Below are 608 nucleotides of genomic sequence, written 5' to 3'. Positions count from 1 at the left end.
AGTCCTTAATATAAAAGGAGTAATTATTTCTCAAAAAAGGGAAATTTAACATAAAACTTTGGATTTCTATATTCTCCTAAAAAATCTAGATCCTGTTTGCATACCTTCACAGCACCAGTCACTGGAACTGGAGAAACCTGTCTTAGTTTAGCAGTCACCATAGTTACCTTGTCTCCACAGGGCTATTTTACTCATTTAGGTTAACTGTAAATGACTCCCTAAAAACACAGGAATCTTAGGCTTTTAATTTTTATTTTTTACTGGGCACATTTGGAGTTGCTGATCAGGAAATGGTCAAAAAAAGAAGTTATTCTAAAATTAACCTTGTAATCTAAGTTGACAATGCCCATTGTCATGCTTATTGATGATAACGAGAAAGATTTTTGATCATTGAGATGATTTTAGGGGAGCATAAATGGAGTTTTGCTTAGACACCCAGAACTTGTTTTAGAAATACAACTTTTGCTTCACTGTGCTCTCTTCTCTGGCTTTATTTTAAACTCTTCTTTCCTGAGTCTACTGTACAAGATGAAGAGATTCGGAGGAGGAGCTTTAGCTCCTGTGAATGAAGAGCTGAAAGAATGGGATTTGGGGGAAAACAGAAGGCA

This window comes from Bos taurus, chromosome 5 (assembly GCF_002263795.3).
Source record: "Bos taurus isolate L1 Dominette 01449 registration number 42190680 breed Hereford chromosome 5, ARS-UCD2.0, whole genome shotgun sequence".
Classification (NCBI taxonomy): domain Eukaryota; kingdom Metazoa; phylum Chordata; class Mammalia; order Artiodactyla; family Bovidae; genus Bos; species Bos taurus.
The sequence above is the reverse complement of the archived record's forward strand: the minus strand, read 5'-3'. Positions refer to the sequence as shown.